This window comes from Pseudorasbora parva, chromosome 14, assembly GCF_024679245.1.
Source record: "Pseudorasbora parva isolate DD20220531a chromosome 14, ASM2467924v1, whole genome shotgun sequence".
NCBI classification, from domain to species: domain Eukaryota; kingdom Metazoa; phylum Chordata; class Actinopteri; order Cypriniformes; family Gobionidae; genus Pseudorasbora; species Pseudorasbora parva.
In genome coordinates, this window is record NC_090185.1 from 3,777,604 (window position 1) to 3,800,818 (window position 23,215).

Genomic DNA, 23,215 nt, shown 5'->3' on the forward strand with positions numbered 1-23,215 from the left:
GTCAACAGGCAATTTATTGTTGTATTCATGGATCCGTGACAACATAAAACGCTGATCACAGTGCTTTTAACCCTTAAATGCATACCTCGGGTCACGTCATTCACTACCCTGCTCCTCATTCATTTTTTTAAAGTTAGACATCAACATTCTTAGTATTCCTCAATCAATCCATTTTAAACAATATAACAATAATAGAATTATAATTGAATGTCTATTTTTTCACTAGTATTTGTCAAAATTGTATAGGGTCGCTAACGACCCGAGGTGTGTAGGATTGTACGTATATTTATATATTTTTTTGCACACTGATAAATTAATCTATAGGAAATAGGGCGCAATCCACCTTTATTCCACAAGGTGGCGATGTCTGATACGCAATGATGAAGTGACGTTTCACTCATAGGTACCTCTTAACGAAACAATAATTATAATCTGTAAAACTTGAAATGTCTCAGTGGTTTACTGCAGAGAGCAAGTACTAAACACAATCAGATATTAGTGTCACTGTCTCTGATGATGGATGTGGTCAAGAAGCTGTCAGTGATCAAAATATTGATTTTGAAGACGTTGAAAAAGAGTTTGGAGAATATGCTGGAGATGGCGAATATGAGGCAGATGCTGAATATACTGGTAAACGAGCTCTGACGTGGACAGATGATGAGGGTATTAAACATCTGCTCACACTGAATCCTTCCAAGCTCCAAAAGGTAACGAAATATGCTTTATTTTATTCTTCTCTAAGTGTAACTAACATCAGTAGTTTTATATATTATCATGACAGGTAGAAATCTATCCATGTATAGATCCGGGTCGCTAACGATCATGGTCTATGTAGTTAACAATGATTTGTTCTGTGGGACTGTGTTTATTCCTCTTGCTTTTTGACGGACACCTGTCCTTTTAATATTGTAACCCAACCACGACGATATCGAGACAAGTTTACCACCGCAATAGCGTGATATCGTCAGTATCGTTACATCCCTAGTGGCGCGATCATAGATATATTTACATAGATTCCCCATTAGGGCCAGTACGGATCAGTTGAATGAGGCATCTATGTATATATGAACGCGTCGTTATTTTGACCTTCTTCAGCTGAAGTAATGGCGCTGGGAACACTAGATGAGATTCGTCTGATATGAGGTAAAAATAACACAAATACTGTTGTGTTTCTGGCAGAAAGCGATGGTTTCGTGTCTTAAGACATCAGTGTGTCTCCACGAGCCTCAGGGTTTAATATGGATTCGTATGTGTGTGTGTTTTTTACTCTCATAGAAATACACCCCATTGACACGCATTATACGAGCAACGGCTGAGTTAAACATCTTCATTTGTGTTCTCCTGAAGAAACAAACACACACACACATCTCGGACCCTCTTAGGGTCAGCAGATAAACATCACTCTCATTTTTTGGGTGAACTATCCCTTTAATTGATTGATGTACGTTCATCTCACGTCTTGAAGAAACATAGGAACGGAGTTGTTTCACTCTTGTAAGTTGCATGTTTTGGGACATCAGTGGTGAAAAGTAATGCCCAAGTGTTTTTCCCATATCAACATTATTTATTGACTATTGTAAATTCCACTCCATTGACTCCAAAGTTTCAGCAGAGAAGAGCTGATCTACGCCAAACGCATTACAACTCAAGAAAAACTCACGCGAGCTTCAGATCCATATCACCTGCTATGGACAAGATTTAAACCAATAATGCTTTTTAATGGAAGTTTTGTGGATTTTTTTTGTGAAATGTGTAGTTATTAATATATATGTTTACAATACAGAAAGGAATGAATTGAAAAGAAGTGTTTTTAAAATTGTTAATTCGCTTGAAAATGTAAATTATGGAAGATTTCCCATTGTATTTTTTCTCATGTCTCTTAATTCCCATCATTTTTATAAGATGAAAATCAATCAGTTCATACGTGACGAGAGCTGGAATGTAGCACAGGCGTCAAATTGACTATTTTTATGGTGCTTTTTTTGTGATATATAGATTGCAGCCCTAATCCCAATTATGAAAAACGAGACAATGTCTCAATTTGTGTTTGATAGAAGAAATAAAGGCACACCACTTTGGAACGACATAACTCCGTGTCCTACCTATACACGCTACAAAGCTGGAACAATTACAAAACATGGCAATGATGATCTCAGGTCGTGTTTATGTGCTTTATTTAAAGCTAAAAGCATGTAATGTGACTTTCAATATAATTTAGTGCTTATAACGTAGTCATACTAAAAGCAACAATGGATAATTCACCTCAGAACCTGAAATTAAACGAATTGAAACAAAGTTTAAACAAATAATTATATACTATGACAAAGATTGTTTTAGTAACTTAGTATTTTTAGTAGGGCTGTCATTCGATTAAAATATTTAAGCGCAATTAATCGCATAATCGACGTGAGTTAACTTACGATTAATTGCATAATCGCCGCGAGTTAACTTGTGATTAATTGCATAATCGCCGCGAGTTAACTTACGATTAATTGCATAATCGCCGCGAGTTAACTTGTGATTAATTGCATAATCGCCGCGAGTTAACTTACGATTAATTGCATAATCGCCGCGAGTTAACTTGTGATTAATTGCATAATCGCCGCGAGTTAACTTACGATTAATTGCATAATCGCCGCGAGTTAACTTGTGATTAATTGCATAATCGCCGCGAGTTAACTTACGATTAATTGCATAATCGCCGCGAGTTAACTTGTGATTAATTGCATAATCGCCGCGAGTTAACTTGTGATTAATTGCATAATCGCCGCGAGTTAACTTGTGATTAATCGCATAATCGCCGTGAGTTAACTTACGATCAATCGCATAATCGCCGTGAGTTAACTTACGATTAATCGCACGTTTTTATCAGTTGTAAATGTATCCTAAATTAATGTTTCAAGTTTTTAATACTCTAATCAAGATAGGTATGGACAAACGTTTATTATCAGTGAAACCATACTCAGAATATGAAGACGTGTCAAAGGTCACAGATGTTTTTAAAGAACTTTTTCATGTCTCAAAGGGTTAATTCCCCCAAAAATGAAATGTCTGTCATTAACTCCTCCCCCTAATGTCGCTCTACACTCGTAAGACCTCCGGTCATCTTCACACACACATTTGGGTCCAAAAATAACAAAAACTACGACTTTATTCAGCATTGTCTTCTCTTCCGTGTTTGTTTTCAATCCTTAAATAAAGATTCAAACGGTTACGAGTCAGTGAATTCGATTCATGACGATGTCACGTGATTTCAGCAGTTTGACTCATGATCCGAATCATTGATCGATTCACTGATTCATGGCTGTTTGAATCTTTATTAGAGGATTGAAAACACGTGATCCGAATCATGAATATGTGTGTGTAGTGACACGGTGTAAGAGTGGGGTAAGTGGTGAAAAATTCAAATGTTTTGTACTGTCCCTTTAAGGTGTTTTTGTTGTTTCTTTATGAAAACAAACAGATTCATGATTAAAATGCCATTGTCAACAACGATGAAATCATTAAAATTGCTTTTATATTATAACTCAATGTTTTGAAACTTTTAATATAATTGCAAGGTTCCCCCCCCCCAAATCGTAAATCCGTATAACACACACACACACGTTTGTTTTTGTGAAATGTGGGGACAAATTCAATTCCGAAGGCATAATGGTTTTTATACTGTATAAACCGCATTTTCTATCTCCTTACACTGCCCCTACCCATCACACACACACACACACACAAACACACACAAACACACACACAGGACCATGCAGTCAGACTGTGTGAATTAAATTTCAAAATAGTCCAGAGACTTTAAAATTCATGTCTCTTCATGAATTCAACCTGGTTCTCCAACTGAGACCATTTTCATACTTGTAGCTACGATTCAGTACCGCCCGAGTTCTTTGAGATTAATTTGTCTGAATATTTGACATCACTGAGGGCATATCTAAAAAAAAAGAACAAAAAGTGTAGCATGTTTCTCCCAGAACAGGCCACGGGATGATCCATCTTTCATTTGATATTCAGACCATACCAGTTAAATTGTCTAAATTCAAAAGCCCCAAATCACTCGGCAATCACAGTCGTGTTGTGCACACACCTCTGGAATATCCCTGGAGCAGTCGCTTACGCTTCTGCTCTGCGTTTTGCTTCAGTGAATTAGTAAATGGCTTTTTTTTCCAGATGGCTTTGAGAGCACTCCATTTTATCAGTGCAGTTTGGAGCTCAAGTTAATTAAACCCCAATGACAAGCGTCCTCATCAGATCCTTGAATCTGAGCATCTAGAATCTCTTAACCAGGTGATGCTGTGGCACTATATGGTGTCTAAAGTAAAGTGAACAAGGCCACGGTTCTTCACAGGATCAAGGGCTCCAGCATTTAGACACTGCAAAAAATGCTCTTCTTATTTAGTATTTTTGTCTTGTTTCCAGTCTAAATATCTAAATATTCTTAAATCAAGATGCATTTACTAGATCAGTAAAACGACATGAGATATTTGTTCTTGTTTTGTTGAAAATCAAATCTAAATGAAGAGAGTTTTTGCTTAAAACAGGCAAAATGATCTGCCAATGGGGGGAGAAAAATAATCTTATTTCTGTTCGGGACGGAAACAAGAAACAAGATTATTATTAAAAGATTGTGTAAGCGTATTGGGTAATTATGTGTTTTATTTCTGATGACGCAGCCAAATTGTGCTATTTTCATGATTTATCACATTTTTTATGTGGTTCAGACACAATAATATTTTGAGTTTCTATTTATTAAACAAATTTTCTTCATTGTATCAACTCAAATTTTTAATTTCAATAAAATCAAATTTTTAAGGCAACCAGGTTACTTACTTTTAAAATTTAAACCAACATGTTTTTACAGTGTTCTCGGTAAATGTATTTGTGTATTTTTTTCTCCTATTTTCGTGTATGTGTGTGTGACACTGTTTTTATGTGTATGCTGGTTTGCTGTCAAAAAATTGCCTTGGGGAAATGAATAAAGACTGACCTGCAGTGTAAACGCGGACCTACACTGTAAAAAAAAAGATATTTAGAAAAAAGTTACCTGGTTGCCTTAAAATTTTGAGTTCACTGAAATTAAAAATTTGAGTTAATACAATGAACATTTACATTTAGATACGCATTTAGCAGACGCTTTTATCCAAAGCGACTTACAACTCAGGAGAACAGGAAGCGATCCGTCAAGAAGAGGCGAAGAAACGCAAAAAGTGCCCTAAATACCAAGATTTGTATACCGCTCAGAGTAGCAAAAAACAGAAAAGGGAAGAAGAAAGGAGAAATAGAGGAGGAAAGAGTTTATTTTAATGATAAGATTAAGTGCTCATGGAAGAGATTTTACCTGTTTTTTGAGTGAATCTGTCGTGCATTTAAAACGACATAAGATGAACATTATTTGAGATTCGACAACCTTTATTAAAATATTATTAACAGATTTTGTAAGCATGTTGGGTAATTGTGTGTTTATTTCTGATGACGCAGTGAAACATGCCAAATAGATGATTTATCGAATTGTTTATGTGGTTCAGATAGAATAATATTTTGAGTTTCTATTTATTAAACCAATTTCCTTCATTGTATCAACTCAAATTTTTAATTTCAAGAAACTCACATTTTTTTGAAGGCAATCAGGTTACTTACTTTTTTAAGTTAAACCAACAAAAAAATGTCACAGTGTAGTTGATTAAGCATAAAATATCTAGATCTCCTTTCTCAGAGTCGTAATATGAAAGCAATCTCACACACCTGATTACCGGCAGCAGATTATGACCGGGATTTTGCGAGACCTTTGCAGTTAATGCCACAGGCGGGCACCTTCCGGCAATACACTGAATAAAAGCTCAGAAGACATGGCAATAAACATCAGTTAATATTTGAGAGAAATCTCAAAATAAAATCACATGAAACGATCTTGTAAAATTCAGAGTTTTAGACTGATCATCTTCAGATCTGAAATATGGTCAGACTTGTGGCTTTAGCTGTAGTGCATTTCTAGATTCCTCCAAGACCAACTTTTCATAAAAATATTTCATACAAATACATTTCTAATAACTTTACAAAACTTTGAAGCTTATCATAGCTTTTTTTGATTATAAAAATGATTATAATTTTGACTTTACACTAAATTGCCAAATGTCTGCTTTCAAATGAGACCATAATTGTGCTTTTTGTTCGCCTGATGTGGTCATACTCAGCTCTAGTCAGAATATGAGTCTGATGCTCCATTGGGCTGTGATTATGGGGCGTGTTTCAACCCAACCAGGAAAGACCTCGATTGGACAGACTGACAACCAATCAGAGCAACGGAGCAACGCATAATGTTACTTGTCAAATGTCAACAGAGCTCAACTGCACCGTGATGCCAAGTCCGTGTTTTTTTCCATGGGTTGAAGAGACTATTATGTGATATATAGACCCATGAGTGCGAATTTTAGCAGCAACCGTGCCAAAATAACACACATTTTACCCCCTAACGCCATTTTTCCCGGTGAACCCCCCGAGAAGCTATTGTTTAGGGCTAGTAGTTGGCGGGTTTTGTTGTAAAAACTTGGCAACCCTGTGCACGTGCGCTGAAATCAGGCTGGAATACACGATCTTTGCCGGTGTTGTAAAAAAATAAAAGAATTTAAGGATACACAGAGTACTTACCCAACATGATCATCATTTCTGAGAGAAATAGTGAAGGTGATGCAGATACAAACAAGCTCTCCGTTTAGGATTCGAACAAATAACCCAAGCCCCTTTGATGACGTGATGATTACGGTACTGTTGATCATCTGTCCATCATCGGCTAAAGCCCGCCCTGATGATCTCATTGGTCAGTTTCTGTTGATCATCTGTCCGTCATCGGCTAAAGCCCGCCCTGATGATCTCATTGGTCAGTTACTGTTGATCATCTGTCCGTCACCGTCTAAAGCCCGCCCTGATGATCTCATTGGTCAGTTACTGTTGATCATCTGTCCGTCATCGGCTAAAGCCCGCCCTGATGATCTCATTGGTCAGTTTCTGTTGATCATCTGTCCGTCATCGGCTAAAGCACGCCCTGATCTCATTGGTCAGTTACTGTTGATCATCTGTCCGTCATCGGCTAAAGCACGCCCTGATGATCTCATTGGTCAGTTACTGTTGATCATCTGTCCGTCACCGTCTAAAGCCCGCCCGCCCTGATGATCTCATTGGTCAGTTTCTGTTGATCATCTGTCCGTCATCGTCTAAAGCCCGCCCTGATGATCTCATTGGTCAGTTTCTGTTGATCATCTGTCCGTCATCGTCTAAAGCCCGCCCTGATGATCTCATTGGTCAGTTTCTGTTGATCATCTGTCCGTCATCGGCTAAAGCCCGCCCTGATGATCTCATTGGTCAGTTTCTGTTGATCATCTGTCCGTCATCGTCTAAAGCCCGCCCTGATGATCTCATTGGTCAGTTTCTGTTGATCATCTGTCCGTCATCGGCTAAAGCCCGCCCTGATGATCTCATTGGTCAGTTTCTGTTGATCATCTGTCCGTCATCGGCTAAAGCCCGCCCTGATGATCTCATTGGTCAGTTTCTGTTGATCATCTGTCCGTCATCGGCTAAAGCCCGCCCTGATGATCTCATTGGTCAGTTTCTGTTGATCATCTGTCCGTCATCGGCTAAAGCCCGCCCTGATGATCTCATTGGTCAGTTTCGGTTGATCATCTGTCCGTCATCGGCTAAAGCCCGCCCTGATGATCTCATTGGTCAGTTTCGGTTGATCATCTGTCCGTCATCGACTAAAGCCCGCCCTGATGATCTCATTGGTCAGTTTCTGTTTATCATCTGTCCGTCATCGACTAAAGCCCGCCCTGATGATCTCATTGGTCAGTTTCTGTTGATCATCTGTCCGTCATCGGCTAAAGCCCGCCCTGATGATCTCATTGGTCAGTTTCTGTTGATCATCTGTCCGTCATCGTCTAAAGCCCGCCCTGATGATCTCATTGGTCAGTTTCTGTTGATCATCTGTCCGTCATCGTCTAAAGCCCGCCCTGATGATCTCATTGGTCAGTTTCTGTTTCGGGGATAATTACTCCTCTATGGATCAAGTCCAGACCGAACTGCCCGACCTAAAAATGTTGAGGTGGGGCTAAGTTCGGCTAGCTTTTAGTGCAAAGGATTCATAAACTGGGTATGCATTTCTTAGTATTTTTTCAACAGTGGGGATGCAGCCTAACAGGGTTAGGGTAATGTCTGCCCGGCGTGCACCTCATTGTTCACCTTTTGGCACAGCAGCCATTAAGGCAAACAGATGAAGTCAGAGGCATGATAGGGCAGTAAAGGACACCGTTTGTGCCAATTTAAAATCATATAAGCACAACAAGCCCCATGGGGGGAAGCTGTTCTGCAAAGCGGCGTGCTGTGCTAAATGTGCGACGTATTATGCATTGTATTTTAATTGATTTAATCTTGCATTAGACGTCTGGAGTATAAGTTTGGTGCCTGATTTTCTTCCGTCATGCAGCCTTTGCTGTCTTTTCTGTGGCAAAATGCAAGCTTGATTAGATTCATAGATTCAATCGATTTTTTGCAAGTCCACATTTTTCAATTTTATCCTGTGTAAAACCCATCTGAGCAGTGCGGTTGTTGACAATCTGTAGCCATGTTCCCCATTGAGAGCTGTTTTTCAACAGAAACTCCAAAAAAAAAAAAACGACTATAGCCTCTGTTTGCTGAAGCCATGCTACAGATTTATGGCAATGCTTCGCATCAGGTTTGACGTTAGACCTTACACGACATTGCGTTTTAATGTAAGCTAACACAAAATTTTAAATGACACAAAGGAAAGTGCATCACACTGTAAAAAATATTTAGAAAAAAGTTACCTGGTTGCCTTAAAATAAAATTTTCGAGTTAATACAATGAAATTTTTTTGAGTTTCGACAACCTTTATTAAAATATTATTAAAAGATTTTGTAAGCATATTGGGTAATTGTGTGTTTTATTTCTGATGACGCAGTGAAACATGCCAGATTGTGCTATTTTCATGATTTATCACATTGTTTATGTGGTTCAGATACAATAATATTTTGAGTTTCTGTTTATTAAACACATTTCCTTCATTGTATCAACTCACATTTTTAATTTCAATAAACTCAAAATTTTAAGGCAACCAGGTTACTTACTTTTTTAAGTTAAAACAACAAAAAATGTTTTACGGTGCAGGATTGGCAGCACTATGATAGGTCGCTTTGGATAAAGCCTACCAAATCTACTACAAAATGACTGCTTACAAATGTTCAGAGATTTATCCTTTTATTTATGTTTATGAATGATGGTAACTTATTCAGGCACCAGATTGTCTACACACTCCCCCACACACACACACACACACTGCTGTAACAACTAAAAAAGAAAGCCTTTCTTTAGACAGATGGACAGTTAGATTCATCTGTGACTCTTTTGTTCTCTATTAGTTGCGAGTGTCAGATTAATTTGACACTCTGTTAAAAGATAAGAATATTTTAGCTGTGTTTTCATAGCCTGTTAATATTGCAGATCAGTTCTCATCAGTCCTTTGAGGTGAAGCACCATCTTTGATCAAGTTTCCTTTCATTTTTCCCACCATTGTCATCACTTTCAGTGCAAGCTTAAATCTGATGCAATTTCTTTTTTGTATAAAAGACTCTTGTAACCCGCTTAACATACAGAGACAACTATAAGTAAGCCATTTGTCGGTGTAAAAACTATCATTCTTGATGCGTTTCTGCAACAGTGAATGAGCTTTGGGGGATTGTTTGTCCAACCAATGGAAAATAGGAAGAGTGCTGTTTGAAAAGAGACATTATTTATGCATTATATTCATATGCTGATGTTCTGTGGGACCCTGTTTAGTTGAATATAAGCTAGAGACTTATAAAACGTGTCAAATTAAATGTACACTATTAACTCCAGGGCTCGACATTATGCTTGTCCGGGACAAGTGGATTTTTTGAATGGACAAGTTGAAGAGAATTTTGATTAAAACGTCTAAAAATATCTAGCGAATCACCAAAATGCAAGAATGATTCTGCATTCATTTAGTGTAAGTGGCGATCGATAGTGGATAATAATATATAATGTAGTAAATGAGCTGACAGTAAAGAGGTTATGCTGTTGACACTCGCGTCGAGAAATCAAAAATAAATGAGTGGCATTCATAGAGAAACTCACTTAACATACTGCGGTAAAAATTCAAAATGTGAAGGTTTTATATTTATAACAACATATGATACAGTTAAACAACATCAAAAAAGCAAGAGTGTGTTGTCCTGAATACCATTACGATTAAAAATGTGACGCTGATTTCATATGACAGCTCCATAAACAATTATTTAACATTAGGTCACTTAGATTTTAGATGTAATATTGACTGTTTTTGTTCAGTTTCAGCAGCGAAAATAGATCACAGCAGAACCATAACGCATCTCACAGCAACTGTGTGTGAGTTACTGAACGATTCAGCTTTCAATGAATCGGTTGAATCAAAGATTCAATAGCATGTTCATAACGACTCATTCCTGAATAAATCAACCGTTTAAACGAATCGACTCAATGACTCGCATCTGTCTGAACATGCCGAATCTACTGATGGATGGTAAACAAGACACTCGAAGATCGCAAAAACGGCTCTCAGGACACGTCATGTTCAGGCTGTGCAGGGGACGGGAGGACTTTTCATAAGTCAACAGTCATGGTTGAGGTTTATTATAATCGGATACCACAACAAATCGTTCGTTTGTTCGGCCCATTTCAAGCAAGCCTCGCTCAGCGTCTTAAACTGAAAAAAGGGGAAACTGTATTCCTGCAAGCAATAAGTAGCGATTTATCCACTTATTGACTGTTTAAACAATTTCTAATTAAATTGAAAGTTTCTCAGAGAGACCGCATTGTCTAGATAACGCAAGATGCTAGTACAGTAACAGTAGGAAACACCAAGTACCATACAAAACTAAATAGTGTGTCTAATGACAAAAGGTAATATTATTTTGTATTACAAAATACAACCGTAGATACCGTTCACTCGATCCTTCTAGCAAACGTCACCTTTTCCACCGTATAAGTTCAAACGATAGTCAATGGAGATTGATAAAATGCAGCTTACTTGTTTATTGGTGTTTTCAGATCGTCCGTGCGCGCGAGAGAGCTCAGGTGCATATGGTTGCCAGATTGGACATGTTTAGGTAAAATTGTACCGAATTGTACACAGGTTTTTTTTTTCCACAGAAAAGCTCTGTTTGGGGGATTTAATGACTGAAATCTGGCAACCGCACGAACGCGAGCTCTTTCTCGCGCGTGGATGATCTGAAAACACCAATAAACAAGTAAGCTGGATTTGATCAATCTCCATTTGAGATGTTCTGCTTAAAGTGTCGTTCAGTCGGTCTGTGTTCTGTCAGGACTCACGAGCCGCTTCACTGAACTGCTGTGAGCTGCTGAAATAAGCCAATCAGAGCAGAGCTCAACATTAATATTCATGACTCTTCCAAATAAGGCAAAAACAGAGCGTTACATCCTAGGGACAATTTATAGGGTTGTAAATGGAGCTGTAAAACTGTATCTGGACACTTTTTCCTCTTAAATAAGCCACATACCCTCTATGTAGACATTTAAGTTGTGGCTGCAATGTACCAGCAAACCCTGTTGAAACAGGAATCAGAGTGTGTTTACTTCATCATTAAAACTTGGCCTGACGTAACCGCTGTAACTTTGACTGTCTTACAGATTCAGTCTCTTCGGGTTTTACATCTGGAGGTTGAGACTTGACTCCTACAAGGTGAAGACTTTAGGCTTTACTGTGCAGTGGAGCAGAACGTGGTCAAGTGGCGTCCTCAAGATCACAAAGGAAATGAAGGAAATATGAATCTAGGTTATGGGGATTCGTTTAAGAGTTCTTAGCACAGCAGCAAGTTCCAAGCACACGCTGCGACAGTAAATAAAAAAAGATTAGCGTACGGTTGGTCAGCGTGTCAACACACCGAACTTTCTCAGCAGGAGAAGCGGCCACAGTGACAATGGCACGATTCGCCTCATGCTCTCCAGCCGGGTTATTTTTAGCACTGTGCTGCTGCACTGAATTTTAAAACGGTCTTGACTGGATACTGTGCCAATGGTTAAATAACCAATGCATTTTTATTCATGGCCCTAAATTAATTCCCAGTCCTCTTAGGATAGATTATCAGTTTAAGCTCATATTAAGATAAGGAAGAAATTGGTCTTTTTTTATATATATATATCGAGCCTTTAGAAGATAGGTTGCCTGAAATTGGACCTTTGGGAACCAAATGCAATCTGTGAGAGCCATTTGACAGCGCAATGCTCTTCTCAGGATAGCCAAATGTGCAGAAAATGGCATGATTGTGTGAAAAATGCCTATTGGGTGACCTTTATTGGGGATCTACATAATTAACAGTAACTTGTCAATTGTGCCGAAGGTTGAGAGCGCCAGCCGGAAGAAGGCCGAATGATGTAAATGGCTGTGGTGCTGTGTTGTTTTGTTGGCCAACAGCAGGTGAAAAGCGGCCTATTCTCACTCTCAATGGGGGTGCTGTCAGTTGTTTGGTGGGCGTTCAAACTGGACATTTGTAGGAATGTGACAAAAAGACAACACAATAGCATTCGGCTGGACTTTCAACGTAATTTGTAGCAAGACGCTGGCAGTAAACAAACAAGCTGTGATGTTCTTTTTGCATCCGCTGGCATTAACGAGTATTTGGACAAGCGATGCAACAACAAGCTCAGTGCCACTATGGGTTAACCCTTTATAACAGCACAATCCACTAGGACTGGGGATGATATTATCATTATCTTCGCAGATGATCTAAAATCAGGTGTATAATACATTCTTTCGAAGGCTTGATTGTGTTTGTGGGCTGCACTGTAACGTGTTCATCCTTTGTTTTTAAAAATATATTTTATTTCATATATTTTACCTTTATTTTACACTGCTCTGTCTCTCGTTGTAAAAACGGTCTGATGGTTTCCGGGTTCTTTAAAGGTATGGTAAAGCTCTCTCAAAAATATGCAATGGGCTGATTGGTTCGCTGAGCCAGCTGTGTTGTGATTGGCTAACCGGCTAGTGCACGTGTTTCAGAAACCCCTTCCCTTTACCAGTGGCAATATTTTTTTTTTATAAGGGGAAGGTACCGCCTTTTTCGTCTATGATTGCTATAATGCTGCCTTCACATGCTATCGGAAGTTTCCGACTTCCCACTTCAGAAGTCGGGATTACGAGCTTGTTGTGTTCAGGTGCTTTGTTGTCGAAAAAGTTGTCGGAAAGAATGGAGGACGCCAGGTTTACTTTTCTGCGTCTTTGGAAAATGTTATTTTAACACCATTTCCCGGTCCCAGAAAATCCCAGAATCACTGGCAAACACCAGCACAACACAAAAGCATTTCGTTTATAATCACATTCACAATAAAGGCATAATGTAGACAATAAAGGCTGCTTAAAGACTCAAATGGCAATCGTTTTCAGCCATACATGATCCTATTGTAGAGCTAGCACACTAGATAGTCAGCTTGCTCACTATTCTGGAATGATGTCAACTACATGCGATTTTCGATGTGTTTAAAATACATAATATGCTTCAAATGATTATTAATTTATGTAAATATGTACTACTTTAACGACAAGACAATGAAATTGTTGTGGGGAAAAAACGAATAAAACACCTGCCACAGCAAAAATTCGTCTCCCATCCGCCATTTTTAACGGTTATGCCACGCCCATCTCGGGAACTCGGGTATCAAAATTATTCCCGAACTTCCCAACCATAGACTGTAAAAAAATATGGACGTAGTGTCCGTGACGTCACCCATAGGATTCTGATAAGCCGTTCTGAAGCTTAAAGTAGGGGCGAGCTGGGCGTTGCCATCTTGTGAGCGATTTATCGCGTGTCACTCCCGGATAACAGAAAATGGGCAAAAAGGCGGGATGTGCGCGGAGCAGAGGTGACGCAATAACTATAGACGGCGGATAAATGGCTATCCACTTGTAACCACGCCCTTAATTATGCAGAACCTTAAGGCTTTATATAACGGAAACGAATGAGTAATAAAAATATTCACCCCCCTCAGAGTTGTCATGAAGATCAAAATTAGCCGTATAGACCAAAACCACAATTTGTACCAGGCTGTAAACATGTTTTTTTCTGCTTTAAAGTTGAGAATTTTAACATGGGGCTCAATGAGATTCTGCTCCCTACTGGAGCCTGTCCCTAGTGGCCAGTGGAGGAACTGCAGTTTACATTACTTCCGTATTGGCTTCAAGAGAGATCGCGGGAGGTTGCCGCTTGTTCCCAACACGACATCAGAAGGCGTTCATGTGCAATGTTTACCTCGAAAACTCGTATTTACGATAATTCCGACAGCACGTGAAGGCAGCATAAGGGCTCTCCTCCGATTGGTTATCTCACGTTCATGGCAGGCTGTTAGCTGGTCTGTTTCGATCGTCTTTACAACAGAAATAAACGAAGTCAATCCAGCATACTAAGAAAAGGTATCGTTTACCGGTGTCATGACAAATCGTGTCCGCTTAGGACCCCAGAGCGATTCTATTGGCTGAAAGAACTGTTAATGGGTAATGTGTTCAGAGCCTGATTACAATTCTTACAAAATCACATTTTGATTTCTGTTGTTTAAATTGTGTTAAAATAGTCTTTAATGTGTTACAAATCATACTAGTAGTATATAACTGAAGCTATAAGTGCTTATATACAAGATATGTTTGTCTATATCTTATATAATCTATTTATTTTGTGCACCTGTTCTGTATATTACTGTTTTTTTTTCTATTCTTTGTTATTTACATTATAGGTACAGTCATGACTTTGTATTGGTAGTATTACTTAGTTTATCAGTTGAAATAATGTTTTTGCTCCCATTAGCAGCCCATTACATATTTCAAATTAATGTTTTTTTTTTTGTGTGTGTGTGTGTGTGTGTGTACTTAGTATGGCAATGAATTTTGTATTTTGACGCGCTTCTCCTCCCACAAATTTTGTCAAACCCCAACCACTAAATAGCCAAAGTCGGCGCCCTATACGGGAATCGTGTGCTATATCTCTGCTAAGGGATCGGGGGTACGGGGTCCGCCCCAGGGGTGCAAACGTACCCCAAAAGTGCCATAGATGATTGATGGGGCGAAACTTTGACCCCTCGTAGCTCCGAGCGAGGATCTCAAACACACACATATATTACACGAAATTTGAAGGGGCTGATAGGATCTCTCAGCACACACATCTCAAAGGGGTGTAAGTTGTACCCGTGGGGTGCTAGAGCTCCCCAAAAATCGCAAAAAAGCCCCATTGACTTAACATGGGGAGGGTCGTCCCATGAAACGCATGCGTTTCTCATTCAATGGTAAATCCCATAGGGATTTTGTATTGAGCATAGCTCTGTTTCACAGACTCACAGACACAAGGGGGTGGGCCCAATCTACTCAGACAACCAATCACTATCTCAGGATCATGATGATGGTATTAAGCCAGGCCCTAGCAACCATTTAGAGCTCCCTAGCAACTGATCCCATAGACTTCCATTGAAAAAGATCAAAGTTATATCTCTGGATAGGAGTGTCATAGAAACATGGGGGTGGGTTTGATTGACTCAGGGCATCAACGGCCAATCACAAATCACCTTCAACACTTACTAGCCACTCCCTAGCAACCATTATCAAGCACCCTAACAACCCAAATCCACAGTGTATATCTTCACATCTGAACATCATAGAGACACGGGGGTTGGTTTATATCATTCATACTGGCAAGGGGATTTTGGGGTATCATTATGGGATGGTGCCAAGCCACTCCATAGCAACCAAACAGAGTACCTTAGCAACCGTTCAGATCTCTGCATCAGAAAATCATAGAGACACGGGGGTTGGTTTATATCATTCATACTGGCAAGGGGATTTTGGGGAATCATTATGGGATGCTACCAAGCCACTTCATAGCAACCAAACAGAGTACCTTAGCAACCATTCAGCTCTCTGCATCAGAAAAATAGTTTATTTTTAAAAACAAATGCTTGTCCAGAACCATTTGATCAGGCATTTAAAACCACTACCAAGTTAGGTCCTAAGCGGACACTATTTCACAGTCAGACAGGATTTGTCATGACACCGGCCGTATAAAATTTATGTATTAGGTCTAATTTAATTCTATAAACTATAATACAGATCTGCCAACATTGTCTCTCTATGATAAATTAAAATAAGCTGATAACATCACTGTTTACTCCAGAACGACTGTACAGCCAAATCTAATTCTGCTGCAGTATTATCCTGTCTGACACTGTGAAGCTGCTTTAAAACAATCGGCATTGTAAAAGTGTAAACTATATAAATAAAGTTGATTGATTGATTGAAAGTCTGCGGATCTATAGTGATCGCTACTGAACGGCAGCTTTTGTATTTTTTAGAAAGATTAGCACCAGAGGGATGATATCCATATAACAATATCCCTGAGCCCTTCAATCCACTAATATCATGGTACAAATTAATACCGCAATATAACTACTATGGCGATTGGACCATAGTGTTACCACAGTACAACAGCGATAGCCCAACAGTAGGAAGGGTTTGTACTAAGTCGACGACTTGATGTTGTTTGTGTATAACATTTGATTATACTTCCCGTCAGGCATGCAGCGATGAACGGTACGCGCTCCTCCCTGTGTCTTGTTCCTACACTGTAAAAAAAAAATGTTGGTTTATCTTAAAGGTCCCGTTCTTCACGATTCCATCTTTCAAACTTTAGTTAGTGTGTAATGTTGCTGTTAGAGCATAAATAATACCTGTAAAATTAAAGCTGCGAGCAGCGATGACGGGCCCAAGCCGGGGGCACCGCCACCCCGGTGGCATCAGCTTAACTGTGCACAGAAGGCCAATAGGCATTTAATATGGGAAAATAAATAAAGGGACTATGTCAAAGTCATTTGAATTCACCTCATTAACTGCAGCAACTGGTGCTGCTATGACCAGGAACCACAACACTCACATCTCTGAGATCAATTACATTTTATTCATTAATTTTATGTCAGATGATGTCAAATGTCAATTTCAAAATGAGTGCAGAATACTGTCCAAATGCTGAAGTTGTATTATCCTTACACTTCTCTTAAAAATAAATTAAGCCAAATCACAGAGACCGCAACAATGATTTTAATATCAGTGTCAGGTAAGAGTAATATGCGTGCATATAATTTATGGAACTTTATTATAAACATCCACTTTTATAAAATCATGTGAAATTATTATTTTTTATCCATTTAAATTCTATCAATAAATAATTAGTTTAAAGAGGTGTCATACGTGATCTTTGCAAACACAGCACATGACCTTCTTTAAAGCCCATGTTATAGAAAACAATTAAAAGTATTAGGATATCACTTTCAATTATGTGCAAATGTATTTTTTGCAGCTCAAATTTTGTAAGTTCAGAAGACCAGTATTTAATTAAAGATATAATATATGTTTTAGTTTTTTACTTATTTTTCACAATAAAGTGATAGATATTTGTGATAGCCTATATGAAATTGTTAAATTATTAAAAAACAAGAGACAAGGTGACACACACAGAGTGAGAGAGACCCCCTCCAGACACACACACACACACACACACACACACACACACACACACACACACACACACACACACACACACACACACACACACACACACACACACACACACACACACACACACAGATCCTGGGGGGGGGGTAACTAATTATATAAAACAATATTCTCAATGCCCTACAAATAAACTGGTTTTATACATTTATTTTTTTATTCAAACCCAGAATATGTTTAATCCTTTAATGCAGGCAAAAGCACAACATTGAGAGGTAATTTAGACAGAAGAGTGGCTCACACACACACACACACACTGTAGAAATCAGTGACACGTGTCCCCATGAGTCTGTGTGCATTCAGGTTGAAGTCCCCACCAGGCTAGAAAAAATAACACACACACACACACGCACACACACACACACACACACACACACACACACACACACGCACAGTAGTAATGCTGAAGTATGCTGCAGGCAACCCTTATAAGCTCAGCCCATCCACCCCCCCCCCTCCCCCTCCCAACACACACACACACACACACACACTCACACTCATGTCTGGTTCACTATCTTTTTGGGGACTCGGCATAGACATAATGGTTTTTATGCTGTACAAACCATATATTCTGTCCTCCTACACTGCCCCTACCCATAAACCTACCCATCACACAACTTTCTGCATTTTCAAAGTAACTCATTCTGTCTGATTTATAAGCTTTTCTACCCATTGGGAAGTCCCCATGAGTCTGTGTGCATTCAGGTTTAAGTCCCCACCAGGCTAGAAAATCATTCACACACACACACACACAGAGGCAAGGTTTTTTGCTTGAAAACTTATACAATATTGCCCTCTACTGGTCATTTAAGTGAGAGCATAAGTGTTGAAAAAAAAAAAAAAAACACCCAGTGTGATATAGAGAATAACCAGCAGGTGGGAGTATAGCCTTATTTATGAACCAGGCACGTGTGTGCTTCTTTTGTCTTTTTTAGGCTTATGCTAAGGGAAAACCGTTTGAGATATCCAATAACCGTTCGCATTTTAGCATCTTCTGTATATTTACTTCATGTTGTCCGAGTTTGGAGGAGATTGAATGAATCGCTTTTGATGAGAAGGTAAAAACTCAGAGCTCGCTTTTCACTTTTTCTCATTTTCAAACCAGATTATCTGACTTCCTGTTGGTCAGAGCTAATGACTGTAAATTAGAAAGTTGTCCAGCTCGAAAATTACAATATATATACCGAGTTTGGTGACTGTAGATAAAACTAACCCCCCGCTTTGGACAAAAGATGGCGCTACTGAGCCCCTCTACCACGCCCGTTTCTGAATCTTTGCTTGCATCTTCTGGACAGCATGTCTGATGTGTGTGTTGAGTTTCATGCAATTTCAAGCATGATAAGTGTCTCAAAAACACATAAAAAGATTATTAGACTTTGACACGTTGCCATGACAACAGTATTTCAAGAACCAGGAATCCATTCAAAAGTCTATATCTGCCATGTTTTGACATTATACTGATGAAGTTTGAAGTAAATCGGGTGAAAATAAGATGGGGATTTAAAGCAATTTTGAAAGTGACACACTTCCTGCTGCCAGTTGGTGGCGCTATAACTTTGACTCACAAAAGTCATATCCATGTGATCGGCCTCTTACAACAAACACACAGCTGAAGTTTCATCAAAATCTATTAATGTATGCAGAAGTTATAATACACTTCCTGTTTCCTTTTTCTCGCCATAAATTCGTCTCTTCGCCACGGCCAAACCGTTTGAGATATCAAAAAGTTGCTCGCAATTTGGCATCCTCAGTGTCTTGACTTCATGCTGACTGAGTTTGGTGCTGATCGGGTGAATCGTCTAGGAGGAGTATCGCAAATTCCACAGCATGCGTTTTCCGAACAACCCATAATAGCTCACTTCCTGTTTGGCTGACGCATAACTTAGAGCACGAAAGTTGTTCGGCCCGATGAGCTCTATATGTGTACCGAGTTTCATACATGTACGTGCAAGTGTGTTTGATTTATAGACCACGTTTTCAGAGCCCACTTTAGGGGGCGCTGTCGAGCCCCCCTGCCACGCCCGGGTCCCAGCCTCAGCCCGGCCCTGATGGCCGCGCATTCTGATGCCTGTGCAAAGTTTCAAGAGTTTTCGAGCATGGGAAGGGCCCCAAAAATGCCCAAATAGTCGCGTAAAAAAATAATAAATAATAATAACAAAAAAAAAAAAAAAAAAAAAAAAAAATCCTTAGAAGAACAATAGGGCTCTGCGCCCTTTCAGGGCTTGGGCCCTAATAATAATAATAATCCTTAGAAGAACAATAGGGCTCTGCGCCCTTTCAGGGCTTGGGCCCTAATAATAATAATAATCCTTAGAAGAACAATAGGGCTCTGCGCCCTTTCAGGGCTTGGGCCCTAATTATAAAGCTCAAAGTTCAATGCCAAGCGAGATATTTTATTTAACAGAAGTTCCCTTTCAAAGCCTACAGCGAGCGGCCGGTTTGGACTACACCGCTGCACTTCCTGCTGTGATGACGTCACTAGAACCGTTTGTTGACTAAAGCTCCGCCCACAAGAAGACGCAAAATAGGGGGCGTGGTCTCGTTGCTCTCCCGCGTGGAGAAGAGCGCGCATTCAGCGCTCGCATCGCCCCGTTATGGTAAGAGGCGGGACCTTTCCGGACAAAGTGCGCTAAGCTGCTGTCCAATCACAACACGGGAAGCGCTGGACCAATCAGAACTCGTTACGTGTTTCTGAAGGAGGGACTTCATAGAACAAGGAAATCATCAGGCCGTTTTTAGGACAGAGGAAACAGCGCTGTACAGATAAGGCAATTGTGTGAAAAATACTGTTTTTTACACGCGAAACATGAACTCATGTTATATTGCACACTGTAAACATAATCAAAGCTTCGAAAACACGCGAAGAACGGGACCTTTAAAAAAGTAAGTAACCTGGTTGCCTTAAAAAAAATTTTTTTTTTATTAAAAACTTGAGTTACAATGAAGGAAATTGGTTTAATAAATAGAAACTCATAAAATGTGATAAATCATTTGGTTTCGCTGCATCTTCACAAATTAAACACACAATTACCCAATATGCTTGCAAAATCTTTTAATAATATTTGAATAAAGGTGGTCCATTCTCTAAAATGTTCATCGTATAAACTCAAATTTTTAATTTCAATGAACTCAAAATTAAGGCAACCAGGTTACTTACTTTAAAATAAAATGTTTACAATCACAAATGTAGTCAAAATATTTAAACATTCTTACATTAAGAAACTAGACAAGTAAAAATTATTGTCTTGTTTTGGGAGTAAAAAACAATAATCTTGTTTTCTGTTTGATTGAGATTTTCCTCACCCCATTGGCAGATTATTTATCTTATTTTAAGCAAAAACTCTCTTCATTTTGAGTCATTCATTCCTAAAACAACACAATTACTTTTGCTTGTCTAGTAAATACTTCTAGTTTTAAGAATATTTAGATGTTTGGACTAGAAACAAGACAAATACTGAGGAAGAAGAGCATTTTTTGCAGTGAATGCAGAGAGCACTTAATGCGCTCCGGCTATCAGCGGACCGTGTGGGTGTTGAAACCGTGGGTGTGTGGGAGACTCGGCAAGCGTTTGTGTGATTGGGGGGTGGGTGGAAGAAAGAGAGAATGAAAGGCAGAGAGCGAGAGAGAGAGAGAGAGAGCGAGAGAGAGCGAGAGAGAGAGAGAGAGAGAGAGGACTAGACGATGGGGTTCCAGCTGTGGGCAGTGGCACACTAATGACTGAGAGACACTGGGAAGAACAGAAATTGAGGTGTGTGTGGGCGGTTTGGTACAAACACAACCACGCTCGAAAACGAAAGCCCTTTCCTCTGAACAGCCAATACCAGCTGTTGATCTCCTATCGCTGGCTGTGTGAAGAACATAATATTACAGTTTTCAGAAGCGTTGCAGAAAACAACCCCAAACATATAAGAGGTCAGAGAGTGAAAGAATGAAAAACAGCCAGACTCATCGATAGAGAGATCAAACGAACGGCGAACTTTAGGGTCGTGGCGCGCTCTAGTGGTGAAGTGGGTGTTTTAACCACATACCAGCTTCAAGCTGAAAAGAGAAGCAAATTCAAAACCTAAAAAAGGTTTCATTAATGGTCTAGTTTCAAAACCAGTTTGCATTCTCTAGCCACCATGCAAATGAACAGCTAGAATGCATTAAACGTTTTCTATTTTAGGTGAAAATGGTGCCCAAAGTAACTGATTTATACAACGGAAATAAATCAATCATTAACATACTTTAGCTAAACAACTTCTTTCTAGAGGTGATGTACAGCCAAAACAATCTCTCTTCCCTTAAAGGGATAGTTCACCCAAAAATGAAAAGTCTGTCATTAACTCCTCCCCCTAATGTCGTTCCACACCCGTAAGACCTCCGTTCATCTTCACACACAGTTTAAGATATTTTATATTTAGTCCGAGAGCGTATGCAAGTGTATGCACACTATACTGTCCATGTCCAGAAAGGGAATAAAAACATCATCACAGTAGTCCATATGAGACATCAGTGGGTTAATTAGAGTCTCTTGAAGCATCAGAAATACATTTGGGTCCAAAAATACCAAAAACTACGACTTTATTCAGCATTGTCTTCTCTTCCGCGTTTCTGTTCAAATCCTCAAATAAAGATTCAAACGGCTATGAATCAGTGAATCGATTCATGATTCGGATCGCGTGTCAAACTGCTGAAATCACGTGACATTGGCGATCCAAAAATAGTAGTTTTTGCTATTTTTGGACCAAAATGTATGTAATGTCCTCCTGTCATCACTGTTATGCAGCTGTTAAAGGTGTCATTAACTGGCTTTTTGTTTTATATACTGTTGTCTGAGGTCAACTAATGATGTTTGTGTGGTTTTTACGTTCAAAAACATCATAATTAATCAGTAATAAGCTATTTTCTACTCTGGTTTTGAGGCTCTCTCCTGAACGCTGGGTTTTGATGGGCGTGTCACTGGAGACTTGGAAGTAAACACCCACAGCTAGGATTGGAGAAGATTTGCATATTTAATGAGCTCAAGCTCCCGTCAGATCACATGAGAGAGAAGAGATTGAGGGAGAATCGGCAACCAGAATGATTCTCTCGACCACAGGGCTCGTAAACGTCTTTATCAAACAAATACAATGATTTATTTCTCATCCACCCGCGATTGATTGGAATTAGGCATGTGCCGATATCAATTTTTCATGTTGCGATTAATTGATGAAGTTTTATCACGATATACGATATTATCACGATATTTAAATAAGTTGCAGAAAAAAAAGTGTTGCCATAGCATAACAGCTTTAAGATTATTATTGTAAGAACAAAAATAACTGAATGTTTAAATACAATAATGCATCAAAAATATATACAGCTCTGGAAAAAAATTAAGAGACCCCTCATTGAGAAATCAATGTTATGTGGTCTCTTGATATTTTTCAGAGCTGTAAAAGTACAATTTTCAAACTGATTAAATTGCAAAAGAATTAGGCTATAAAGAACAACAGGTAGGCTTACACATTACAATAAGGTCTCATTATTTAATGCATTAACTAAGATTGAGCAATAGCTACATTTGGTGCAGAAAGTATAATGTTTTTGGTAATGTTAGTTACGAAA